The 12,974-nt window shown below is 32.6% G+C and overlaps 1 protein-coding gene across 1 annotated transcript in view; it reads left to right on the top strand.

Annotated features, from left to right (window-relative positions):
* LOC106463348 (histamine H2 receptor-like) overlaps positions 1 to 6,324 on the top strand; it is a 34,773-nt gene extending 28,449 nt beyond the window's left edge. The window contains exon 5 of the mRNA XM_013923371.2: positions 5,906 to 6,324. The gene's annotated coding sequence lies outside the window, so the exon portion shown is untranslated. The remainder of the gene's footprint in view (positions 1 to 5,905) is intronic.
* The last annotated feature ends 6,650 nt before the right edge of the window (positions 6,325 to 12,974 follow it).

Below are 12,974 nucleotides of genomic sequence, written 5' to 3' on the forward strand. Positions count from 1 at the left end.
ACGCCCCCGTGGCTGAAAGGGCGAGCATGTTTGGTGGGACGGGGATTCGAACCCGCGACCAGCAGATTGCGATTCGACCGCCCTAACCACCTGGCCATGCCGGGGCCCAATACTTTCTGAAAGAAATAGTTTCACACTCGATTTTTTTATATCAAACGACCAATCAATCAGAAAACCTGTGGAAAATAAACTCCAACGTAAAATCTTGTTTTAGTCAGCCATGGATAACTTATTTCTTTAATTATTTTAGCATCCTTGTTTTCATGGAATATATATTAAAAACAAAATAAGTAAAAATTAAATTGTCGTGTTATTTCTCTTCTTTTTTTATTTTGTTTAATAATGTACATTTGTTACAATGAAAATTATTAAGAATGTTTCACCATATATGTGATGTTTTACATCAAAGTCTAAACTAGAATGAGAAACATTAAGTCTCTTATAACTGTTGTGTACTTACTGTTTTTAAGAGCTAACCAGCCAAAGAAAACTACTAAACTAAGGTTAAATAAACCCTTAGAAAACTGGTTTTCGTTTAGCAAGGAACAAGACAAGTTTACTCGTTTACAAGTTTACAGGGAAAGCATTGAATGACTGCTATGCCACCCAATTCTTTAAAAAAACAACAACAACAGACAACTTGATTTTTTACAAATGAAACCTTTACTATAGAACTATGTCTAATAATTACTAACATTGCAATAGTTTGATTTTAATGATCAATTGTTTTAATATAGTTACAATTTTGTGATCAGAGTAGAAATCAAGTTACAAGTTTAATCGTAGAAATTGATTATTAAATCAGAAGGTAAATCATTTTCAATTAGAGAATGAACAAGAGAAGCCTAATATTGAATCGCCAATTTTTACTAGTTTACTGCCTTATGATACACATCTCTACATCCGCATATTCATGCACATCTTTTCATATGCTGATGATAAAAGATCTATATCATGTTACTCAATTTTGAATATTTCAACAATTAAAAACCTGTTTATTATTCTTCAGTTTATTCAATATTAGTATTTTACTTGTTGCTGAGTTACCTATATAACACTGCGTTTTTGTCTATAACACAATTGTTTATTTTGTACTTCACGTATATATTATTCATCATCATTTATTTATCTATTTTCAGCTATCCGTTATTACGCTAGCATTTATTCAATCTATCTGCTAAGTTGTTCTGTACATTATTTATTATTCAAATATCTCTTTATCAGTCATTATTGTTATGTTATTTATTATTCATTCTGGTATTTATTTATAACTACGTTACATATTTTTACGTGTCTTTACACTGAAGATCTCAAAAATCCCGTTTTTTTTTCAGTTACTCTACAACTTACTTCATTGGTCGGTTAGCTTCTAATAAATATGTACAACACTTCTGTGTAGTAAGTTTACAACACTAAAATCGGGGGTTCGATTCTCGGTGGTGAACAGAGCACAAATAAGCTATTTTATAGCTTTGCATTAAAACAACAATAACATATTTTTTCATAGTTACTTTAGTTTTTTTAAACAAGCAGGATTTTGTATCCCTAAGCGGAGTGCTTGTAAATCTGTAGAGAGCCATCTTCGTTCTGAACATCGGAGAAATACTCTTTACTCTAAATTTATTCTTATTTGTCTGAACTCTCCTTTTCATTCCTAGGAATTCTTGTGAACATATTATTTGCGAAGTACTGCTGTTCGTTTCTTCACCAACATTTGAGGTTTGTTCAGTTTTCAATTATATATGTTTTTAAAGCTTTCGTTTCTACTCTATTTCGCCATGTGTGTCATTTTCCTTTTTTGTGATCTCACTTGTTTTCGTTTGAATCCTATTAGAGCTTAAAGACCTTCACGGTTGAACAAAGTTTACTGTGTGCATATGAACCTTTATGTTTGAAAAAAATCACCATTGTTTTTTGTTTTTTTTACACTTGGTTGAGTAAGATTTCCTTGGCATTGGCTCTTTCCGTTTTATTATCACCACAGAAACACATTCTGGCTTAGATGATGATGTTTTCATAGTCACCCACTCAGACTTGATTAAAGTTTGTTTTCGTATAGACATAATAAAACTCAAATGATGACTTTCCCTTTGAGATTCATTGACTCGACTTTGAATGATGATTTGACATTACTGAAGATACACATATAGAAAATATCATTTCCATAAAAACACAGTCAGGCTTGGCGATAATGTAACCATAAATACAAGTGACATTGTATGTCGGTTCTTCCATGAGTACACAGTCAGACTAAGTATGAGTGTATGGCTGCAGAAACCATTAAAACCTGTACATCTATGGTGATGCCATCACTCAAGTATGATCGAGTCTTTATGGTAACTATATTAGCCAAGTTTCATTGTGTATTTGTGGAAACTATATTAGCCAAGTATGATTGTGTATTTGTGGAAACTACATTAGTTTGGTCATTGGAAGACTGAAAAATCGTACTCACTTATAAATAGATCTAACACTTTTAATTTTTTTAACCACTGACGTTTTAGTACTCTCATCTCTACAGAACATTTTAATAAAAACTTATCTAACAATATCAAAGGATTTTTTTCCATTTTTTATAGGATGTAAACTCTGGAAATTCATCTTTATCAAGAACCTTTAAATTTATTACAGTTGAATTACGTTTTTGAAGTGAAGTGTATTCTTATACCCCAAATTTTGTTATTTTACTATGAATGATTTTCAGCTTATCCATTTCACACCAAAGGCAATATTAAAAATTTACTAAATGCATGTAATTATGAACGGATTACATTTATGCTTTATATTTAACACTACTGTGTTCTAAATAAAAGATCAAATTGTTTTCTATAAGTGAAATTTATTTTTTACATAATGTAATATTGCATAAGTTATAATCATAAATAATAACAGTTATAAAACCAAGTAAACTGCAATCACATTATTCCTAATTTCAGTAAAGATGATATTTAATGTCACATTTTTTTCTTCAAAATTTTAGTGTAACAGTTTTCATTAAGAATAAGAAGTAACGATTGTATCAACTGAAAAGATCGATTAATTCAGACTCGGTAATTTTTAAAATAAATCTGCCCCAAACATATTTTGTCTGAAGCTTAAATTTGTTAATTTTCCGTCAGAATTATACCTGTGTACACTAAATCATTCTCTGCTATCTTGGGGTGCTTTAACCTGATTTATCATCTGATCTGTCAGTTTCTACATTATTTCCTTGTTCGAGTGTGAGAACTTCTTCAGCTGTTTCATACAGAAGCGTTTTGAGCAAACTAGAATTCAAGAATAACGATTATTCGTGTCTTTATTTTTTTTATTTATTGGGCTTATCAAGCATCACACTCGCTGTTGGAAAACCATATTCACACAAACACACACACACACACATACTAAAGTCCCATGAAATCCTAAATAAGCTGAAAGTATTTTAAACTTAAAAGATATTTGAAAATCGAAACATTCGCTTTTCAATATTAACGATTTTTATTTGAGAAACATCTGCAAATGTTCCCATTTATCCCAGTTGATACTCACATAAAACAACCCATATAAACCACGTGAAGTGATCAAAAAATTTTTCATGCTATTATGGTATTCCAAGGTTCACTTAGTCAACAAATAAACATTAAGTACTGCAATGTGGCCGGCTCGAAGGAAATGTTTGCAAAGGAATAAAATTAGCACGGGCAGCAACGAAACGATTCTAATACTAGTGCAAAGTAGAAAAAACAAACTTTTTATCTACAGACACAGGCTTCAGTGTCCTTATTGTCAACATTTAAAACTGGTGGGCTTTCTTATTCTGGCTACTGTAGCAAGGAGAAAACACTTTCTCATTAAACAAAGAATAAAGGAATATATTAATACCATATTTTTGGTCAGATCAATGTCTTCGTACAGTATCCCACAATCTTATAATTTTTAAATCAGTTATCATTCTTATTTCATTCTAGTTCAAGCCCCTGCATCACATTTGAATATAACCGATACTCCAAGAGAGAGAGAGAGAGGCTACATAAAAAACCTGGCCAACTGAGTATAAATCCTCTAGAATTACTATTATAGAGTGTAACCTTGACCGAGGTAAAGTTTCAGGCAATTCCAGAACTACGTATATCATATTTATAAGATGTGATTAAATTGAACGCATTACACATGCACTGAAATTGTGGAAAAAATCTTGAATATATCTGAATACAGGCATAGTATCATTCTAGTTATAGAATGGTAAAACCTAGCAGCTTTCAACTGCAACTTTACTAATAGGAAACTCTTCAATGTCACTAAAAATATTAAAATAAAATGTATTCTTTCAATGCAATATTTTCTCAACTGAATAATGAAAAACCACTAATTTGTAATATGGGTGGTTTTTGTAAGTTTGTTGAATTTCACGCAAAGCTACTCGAGGGCTGTCTGAGCTAGCCGTATCTAATTTTGAAGCGATAGACTAGAAGGAAGGCAGCTAGTCAACACAACTCACCGCCAGTTATTCTTTACCAAAGAATATTTGTATTGACCGTCACATTATAATACCCTTAGCGCGAAAGGGGCAAGCATGTTCGGTGACAGAGTTGAACCCACGATCTGCAGATTGAGAGTCGAGGGCCCTGACCACCAGGCCATGCCAGGTCCTAGGTGCGTAAAAGAATAATCAATAAATATTATGAATTCTCTCATACAAAGCTGACAGTATTTTATGTACTTGTTGCAATAGAATCCAATGGTGGCATAAATATTCTGATCCGCATACAATTTCAACTATCTATGTGCCGTCGTATTCAGTGTGATTGCTTATTAGAATGTGTTAAGTAAGTGTAGTATGGGTATTTTGAGTATGCATACACATTGTAGCCAATGTGACCAAAGGGGGTGCATCAATACAGTATGAAAACCATCATTTTTATCTCAGCAGAACTTTAAAGAAATTGAGAGATTTGTAGACACCCACAAGATGAAAACATGAAAAGATTAACAACGGGATTTAATACATCATATTCTGGGTAAAGTTTATAAATTAGTTTAGTTCTTACAGTCTTGAATTCTGTATTTTGCAAATAGACGTACTGAACTTCGGAGACTTCATAATAACGTTTGTGCATACTTCTAGACCGAAAAACTCTTAAGTCCTTAAAACTTCATATAGTCCTATAAACTCCATATATAGTTACAAAGGTTATACAGGCCTTAAGGAGGATACCGAGCCTTTATACCTTCTATATAAACTTCAGAAAACTATAAACCTCGTGAAGGTTTCTGGTCTTCTTTTTTATTATTTTGAAACATGTTGAATTAGGAAACATTTTCCGTGTTTTACAACAAACTGTTTTATAAAGTTTTATTAGCACAGTGTTTTCACTCTCAAGATATTGGCTCTCCAGTAACGATTTACAAACGTCAGGCATAATATTGAATTATCATATTTGTTATAGGAAGTTTAAATGTATATAAGGTATCTTTAGGAATATGGTGTATATCACTAAAAAATATTGGTATATATGATAAATCCATAACATTAATTATTAGTATTTTGTACTGTTCTATATATATAAGATTATATACGCTAAAAACCAACATAAAAATATTCATTTGTGGAGCTTTGTTAGGCAATGAGAAAACACATTCTACTTTGTAGTTTTTCTTCTACTTTTCTGTCTAATTAGCATGTAACGTGAAATATATATAATATTGTTATAGAAAAGGTTTTATTCCAAAATAATATTTTTGATTAATAGTTAAATAAATGGTATTTCACAATAAATTTGAAAGTATATGATAATAACAGTTAATACTTACAAAGCAAAATGTATGAATCTGTAATGGACATAGATATTATTATGCAAGTGTTGAATTTAAGTAAATATTTTGTACCTTTTTAAGAACTCATATTTTGCAACTTCTTCTCAATTAGGTTTTAGATAGAGCATCAACATATCTGCTTTCTTCATCTTGTGCTCCACTTTCGTTTGCACTTGTTGCATATTCAAGATATGTCCACCAGGAGGAATATTATTTTTAGTTCATCATAAACGTCACTTTCTTTTGATATTTGCTGAACCTTCGGAGATATGTCTACTGCCAGATGCGACTTAAACAACACAAGAGCCTGGAAATATATATTTTTTTTCGAAAGTTGTAAACCTATTTCTATTTCCGATGTTGTGGTTTGTTTATGCCTATCTTTTACCTCCTTTTCACAACAAGTCTAAAAATTAGCCCATTCAATAACAAAAAATGTCAGAAATTTTGGGTAAACAGTAAAGAAAACTAACTAGAGCAATTACTTTTTTTTTCTAGGTTTCCAGTCGCTTTCATTTCGGTTTATGCTCACAAAGTAACATCTAGGCCTAATAAGATCAAATAGTGAGGAGCTTTGTCCATATATATATATACCTGTCTGTCTATGTGTGTCTTATGTATGTAGTATGTAATGTCGTTTATGGTCAACGTGTTACATCCGTATTGGAACAAGAGCTTATTCACAAAGTAATGTTACAATTCAGTCTTCCTTCTGCTAAACGCAAATTAAGGTATAAGAAAATTACATTTCTTATTTTGCAAAATATTATATTAAATTTTCCAGAGCTAATACTAACTTTACCATTTTTAAATGTTACTGTTTAGTTCAGGGACTTCCAGAATCATCCTTTTCAAACGTACAATTCTACGCATCAATTTTTTTTACTGGTTTATTTGTAAAACCGCGTAATTTAAGAGGTCATCTTAAATAAATTTGAGCTTATAAAGCTCAAATTCTGGGTTCGATCCCTGCTATGGGCACAGCGTAGTAGCCCCGTGTATAACTTTGCAAAAAACAACAACAAAAAACAAAAACTCTTTGTAAGGCAGATTAACGTATTTATTATTACAAGTAAACAGTACACCTCTGAAAAATTAATTATAGCGTATTTCTAATTGTAAGTTTTGCCTTTTGTATTGAAGTGCAATATATCACATCTTTAACAAGAAATTAGGAAACATATGATCATCAAAACAACTTAAGAGAATGTATTTACAAATTGCGACATCTAACTGATTTATATTTTCTGGAATTATACAAATTATCCTTTCTATATATGATTTTAACAAGCAATACAGGTAAAACATATACATATAAATAAGCTTATACTGAACTGAAACTTACTGATAGCTTAATAGTAGCACAGTGAAGACTGCTGTTCTGTATATTTAGAATTGTTTGCAATCATGATAATTAGATCGTTCAAGATTTACCAATACATAATGTGCCAAATAAAGATGCAAATTATTGTAAGCAGCCACTTCTATTCGGAATCTCTCCGATTTTAGAGGATTTCTTACCCCCTGGATATCAAAGTCACCCACGTCACAGTAACAAAATACAAACGTTTAGTGGAAGCAAAATATAATCCTAGAAACAGCCAAGTGGTGACTATTTTCATAAAACTGTATGAAGGTGAAAACATAGTTATACTTGTAGCTTCATTCTTGGAAATAACCTTATGTAATATATGTTAGTGAATGAAAAGAGCGCCCAATAGATCCAATCAAATCTACCTGGAAAATACAAATGACCAGCGATAGACGGGTAAAAATTAGAACTTACTGTCACATGATACCTCAAAAACTGACGAATAACAGAAATTATAAGGTGGGCCAAAAGAGCCACTTAAAGTATTTGAGTGCTTGCTATGACACTTGCTTGTGTAGCTTCATGGTTTTTTTTACATCACCATGATTAAAAAGAAGTTACAGAAATATTTGTTAGTTTGCACACATTTTATTGGCAACAAGATGGTACACCTCCTTAATAAAAGAACACTTTGGTGTCAGATTTTTTTTTTCAGTATTTAATCGAATGCCAACCCCCAATCCGCATTTCAAATCTGATCTTCGTGAACTTTTTTGTTTCCAGGTGTTGTTAATGCTTGCGTGTTTGTGCAGTACCTTAATATTCAATAGGTTTATGGGATACATGAGCTTGGATGTCACCTAATTAGACATGGCCACTTTCATTCAAGACTACCATCGATATAGGCTTGTTAATAGTGAAATGAACAAGCCTATATCGATGGTAGTCGCTAATTTGTACACCTTATATAACCATGGTACTACCCTTTTTTGTCATATGGCAATAACCAAAGACAACTGTCAACATTTCGAATGTACTGCCCAAATTGACAAAGAAAACAATTGTAAAATTGCACTAAGTATGACTCATTAATTAGTGTACCGAACTGTGGGTGGCTTATTCGCGATCCGTTACCGCAAAGAAAAAAAAAATTGCATTCTGCATCTTGGGGCCATAGGTGTGTTATAAGGGTGACAATCGAATCATCCCGCTTTCAATCAGACAAAAGAAGCCTCAAAGTTACCGGTGGGTTCTGTTGACTAGCTGCCACCCCTTTAGTCTACCAATTTACAGAGGTCGAGTACGTGACATTAAAACCATTTTGGAGCTTCTCCACGCTATTCTCTACTTTATAACTGTGCATCTTGACAATAATCATGCAGTGTAGGTTTATATCTATTAGCTAAGAAGAAGAACTTTGGACTGTCTAAAGAAACGCTCTGATTAAGGTAGTTACAAAGAAAAAAATCGGTTCTCATTAATTTTGTGTGAACCATGACTTCATGAAACCACTTAAAGAACAATTTTGACATTGGCGGAGTGTTAAAAACCTCACGACATGTATAAACACACAACGAACGTTTTAATATGTTTATTATTAATTACCTAACTTCTTCCTTAGCAGTGTATGTTTATACATACTACAGAGAATTGAGTTCATTATATTAGAACGATTACAGTCCATGTCGCCACGTCCAGTCTTAATCTATATGACGACCGTGCATCGTGATAATAATACTGCAGCGTAGTTTCTATTGAAAAAGGTTGTCATATTCAAAGAACACCACTCATTCCTATATGATTTCCATAATCTATTTAGTGTGAGAGGACAATGGTTTCTCAATGTCTGTTTCAATATTCCGATTGCACATAAATCCATAGGCGACTTGTACATGACCAGTATATTTTCGTATGTATGGAATACTATGAATACTCGTTTCATTCTCCAGCTGCTTTAGGTATGTGATGGTTGAACAGGAGTTATTATGGGATGTCTTTTCTTAGTGTGAGACTCATTTCCAGATGTAGATCCTTCTTGTTTATGTTGTGTGCTGTTGCTTGGGTCACATGAACTGGAATTTGTGTTCATGTATTCTCATCTTTTACAAGACGCCTCACTTTTCTTGCCAATGCTGGGTAAGATATGTTGCAGGTTTCTTGATGGATGGTTCACGAATTACATTTCATTGATTTCCAACACAATTACGTATAAGGCGTATATCCGTCCTGGAAATTCTAAATTCCCGATCTGATAAGATTTGAGTGCGTATTTTGTGTCGGAGAGGGCTGTTACCATTCTTAAAAGCGATCAGTTTTTGGTAGCATCACACAACCTACGAAACGTCATACAATTTCAAAATGTATTTCTAATATACGCCGTTTCACCGCTACTTTGTATCGGTTATGGTTGCTACTTTCCTATCTGATTTGCATGTTCAAAGTCGTTTTAATACAATATATTCAAACTTCCGTAAGCCTAGTAACGGCTGGCACAGATAGCCTGTGAGTAGAGTTAGGCAAGTATCAGTGAAAAAAGTTATCCTATACTAATATAACTTGTAGCTTTAAATGTATATATGTATCTTTATATCTTTGTCCAGCGAACTCATCCCGCATTTATGGAGTGAGCAGAAGCATATTTAGCAGGCGGTCTTGGGAGGGTGTGTGTGTGTGTCATTATCTATATGGCCTAGCCCCTCTACAAAGGTGGGGTATCAAGGGGGGTTAAGGCATGCTCGTAAGGTCAGTCAGTCATGATGGGGTCTAAGAGTAGGTTTTAGGGTGGCTGAACCTGAATCTGGAATCGATTTTTGTGCTTCTGTCTCCCCTTAAGATCCCAGGGGCACCATATTTGAAACTCTGTTCATACCCCTCTCTCACAAATTAGCGGGACGAAACTTGGCAAACGTGCTTACGTATCATGGGTTGGTGCCCTAACGAGTTTTTTGTATTGGGTAGGGACCTCCACTCCTTGTATTAGCTATACAAGTAAATGGGGACAATGAAGGAGATTGGTCTGTACATTGAGTAAGTTATACTTCTAGCAACTTTTGCTAATTATGTAGACTAGTATAGCATACCCGATATTCACTGTAGACAAGCATAGCATACCCGATATTCACTGTAGACTAGCATAGCATACCCGATATTCACTGTAGACTAGCATAGCATACCCTATATACACCGGGAGGTTCATAGGCCCCATTATGATTCACAGAGATCGAACACGACTAAACAGAATAGTGCATACTTACACATGTAAATATATACAGCCTAAATACAAGCTATATGATTAATGTCGTGCTTCTACTTACCAAATAAAATAATAAAGAAATAGTACACTGAGAAAATAAAAATGTTACGATTATAGAAATTGGTGTCATTTTATATTGGTTGATAATAATACAATTTTCATACAACATAATCAAAGGATAAAAGCATTGCTGTAATACATATACAGTTGAAGAGTTTCTTAAGGCCTTTTCGTTGGTAAAAGAGTAGCCCAAGAGTTGGCGGTGGGTGGTGATGACTAGCTGCCTTCCCTCTAGTCTTACACTGCTAAATTAGGGACGGCTAGCGCAGATAGCCCTCGTGTAGCTTTGCGCGAAATTCCAAAAACAAACAAACAAACAAATCTTAAGGCCTTAGATATTCTCCATAAAACATCTAAACACTTTCAACTCTTTTGTAAGCCAAATTTGTTGTCAGAAAACCTAAGGAAAAGGAAAATGCGATTATTGCTTGTGTTGTATACATTTTCAGCTCGTACATGTTCAGCATTCTGAGATAGATGTAATATTTTATTCACTTTTTCATCTGAATTTTCTCTTGAATGTGTTGAACAATTTATATTGAATGTCATGTTGGAAAAAATACACTCAAACATTTGATCAAGCCCTTCAGTTCATTAATTGTTAAGTGAATTGTATGCTCATGTTACTGATCTTAGAGTTCTAACATTTTGTTTCTATTAGTTCAAGGGGTTTTTCGAAGTCCTTATGTAAATCATGAGTTTTATAACGTTACGTTGTATATTTCAATTTATTGATTAAATAAATTATTTGCATATTTATCTTACAGTGTTCCTAAACTTATTTTACAATTTCATCATTTCTAACAACATATTTTCAAAACCTCTAGAATTATTAACACTTATACTAAAATTATTTACAATAATATGTGTATTTAGACTGTTATATCGTTTCTTTATCACATGCACTCCGTTTTAACTTTATTTGGACTATAAACTTTCAAAATTAAACATCTTTAAATTTTGGTGGGAAAATCATTTAAATTCAAGAATAATTATCGATCATATTTTGAACGTTGTGAAACAATCTTGGTTTAACCAAAAGAAAAAAAAGCTCGAATACTTTAGCTGTCACTGATTTATTTATATGACCAAACAAATGCTTGGGAAAAATTGTCATTCGGTCAAATATACTGTTAATCTAAATAGTCTCCTTCTTACTGGCGACATCTATTGGTCATATTAATAGACAACAACAGAAACACCAATATATGACGCTAAATTTATCATGAGAGTTTATTTCCTGGTCACTACTGGTCGAATATTTGTTAAACCGCTAGCAGCATTTTTCCCAAATGTAAAACAACATATATAATTAATTAGTTTTATCTAAACGCGTGCTGTTAATCAGAAACATTGTCATATAATCTGTCGTAGCGGCCGAAGAAGACTTAGAAAAATGTAAAAATTAAATGATAATCGCTACATCGTAATTAATTTTACCGTTATATTTTTCTTTCTCAGTCACTTTTCCACAATAATCACCATCATTTAGACGATAAATCGAAATGTGAAAGAGAAGGTCGTTAAACCAGAATTCAATGACCATTGATGAATAATCCATGATATATTTCCAAAAAGTAATTAATCACTGATTCTAAGTTCCTTCTAGTGATGCTCAATTAAATTGTCAAGAAAATAATAATATTATATCTATATTTTTAGGATACTAAGTGTATATGATGAATGTTTATATTACACTGGCATGTAACGAATTGGTTATTATATATTTATTTTGATATCAACGTTTGTTTAGATTAAATCTATATTTACAACATACAAAGCTTATACTTTTAAATATGTATTGCAAAACTCCCGCCTATTCTCCAAAGTTGTAGAAGATTCTCGATAGTAAGAATCAACAATATATGTATCTACGTAAACGCTTAAATGTAGCTTTGTAGTGTTACGTAATCTGAATCTTCCAGAAACTCTCCACACGCCTATAAATATAACCAACGCGACGCGCCAAAAGTAGTATCTATTATTTGTTTGCTATAGTCAATATGCTATAAACTTCGGAAGCTATAACTGTAACTGTTATAACGCTTATCAATCGTAAAACTTCAGACATTTGACCAGGAGCATTTACAAAGTTCGAACATTACAAATCACTTAACTTCAGTGAATTCCCCTCGGAAATTAGTATTTTACGAAACCATTACCTAACGTCACCGGTAGGAAAGATATCGGCGTGTGATCAGCGAGAAAGACAAAGCTATCTAGCTCCCTGTTAAGTGATTTATACCTACGTCAACTCGTAATTAACTCTCTCTTCGGGAAGATAAGATGTCGAAGAAGTTCCAAACTAGAAAGATTATTTTATATTGCTTGTAAGTTTGTGAAACTTTTGTTTATAAATCATTGTTTGTAATAACTATTTATAATAACTGTTATTGTATTGTTATATATATATTAAAACGTATTTGTGTTAAAATCAAAACAAAACTGTGTGTATCAATCTTGTTGGCAAATATCATAAACTGACTATATATATAGGCTTTTACTTAACTACTAAATCCAAAGTACAATTTAACTACTAAATTTAAAGTGCAATTT

Source organism: Limulus polyphemus, unplaced genomic scaffold (assembly GCF_000517525.1).
Source record: "Limulus polyphemus unplaced genomic scaffold, Limulus_polyphemus-2.1.2 Scaffold1383, whole genome shotgun sequence".
NCBI classification, from domain to species: domain Eukaryota; kingdom Metazoa; phylum Arthropoda; class Merostomata; order Xiphosura; family Limulidae; genus Limulus; species Limulus polyphemus.